The sequence below is a fragment of the Echinops telfairi genome, unplaced genomic scaffold, assembly GCF_000313985.2.
Source record: "Echinops telfairi isolate 266 unplaced genomic scaffold, ASM31398v2 ScPeMD7_18;HRSCAF=68, whole genome shotgun sequence".
Lineage (NCBI taxonomy): Eukaryota > Metazoa > Chordata > Mammalia > Afrosoricida > Tenrecidae > Echinops > Echinops telfairi.
The window spans coordinates 36,250,965-36,251,976 of record NW_022103915.1 but is presented as its reverse complement, the minus strand read 5'-3'; positions in this window follow the sequence as shown (position 1 = coordinate 36,251,976).

Sequence of the window (1,012 nt, the reverse complement as noted above, 5' to 3'; positions counted from 1 at the left end):
CCGGTTATATGGTGAGGTGGCAAGTCCATTCAACCCCTGCTTCCTTCTCTCCAGCTTTGTCTGTGGCACTGTAGCTCCCTGGGCCAAATGGATCATCATTTGGGGCATAATACATAAGCTGGCTTCCTTCCGAGGGCCGAGTTCTGGCACCCCCCCCCCCACACACACACGCCTTCATGTGGCAACAGGTTGCCAGTCTCTTACCCTCCAGACCGACCTGTGACCACTGACCCGCCTTCCACCTTCCTTGCTGGCTCTAAATTCTTGAATTGCTCTCTTTTGCTGGGTGGGGTAGCCTCTTGCCTCTGCCTGCATAAGCTTCAAAAGCTGCAGAGTTTAGAGACAGCACAGCTAGAAGCATGTTGGGTGGTCCCAAACATCCCTGAGCTGCAGAGGCTACTCAGACCCTGCCTCCCCAGGAGCTCCCTACCCCGGCTGGAACTTGCTGTGGCAGAGTGGGGCTTCTGACTACTCGGGCCACCAGGGTGTCTATTAAGTCCTGGATCAGAATCTGAAATTTGAGCCTAGGAGGCTGGAGGGGACCGGGAGATTGAGACGTGAATCTTTCCGAAGACGTGAGGTCTACCTATCTGACTGGAGGACTCCAGGGACGTCACTTCCCGTTCTGCTTTTTTCTGACATGTATTGAAGGAGCGGGAGAGTGGGCGGGCGACCTGGGTTCTGTTCCAGGCCACCAGCTGCAAACACACCGGGGGGGTGGGGTGGAGGGCGGGACACCATTCTTGGCTCCTTTCTGTCCCTATAAAATGAGAGGTCTGAATGGATGTGCTCTCAAGGGCCTCCCAGCGGCACCGTTCTGCAAGGGATCCCACGCCGCTCTGTGTGGCAGTTTCCCTTGGGTCCCGTGTACCTTCTGCTTCAGCGCACACTCACCCGCCACAGGCCCTCAGAGCGGAGATGTGGGTGGAAAGGAAAGAAGAGGCAGGAGGGAAGCAGGGCGCCATGGCCAGCCCTCCCGGCCTCACAGGAGAAGCCCGCTGCCTCCATTGGT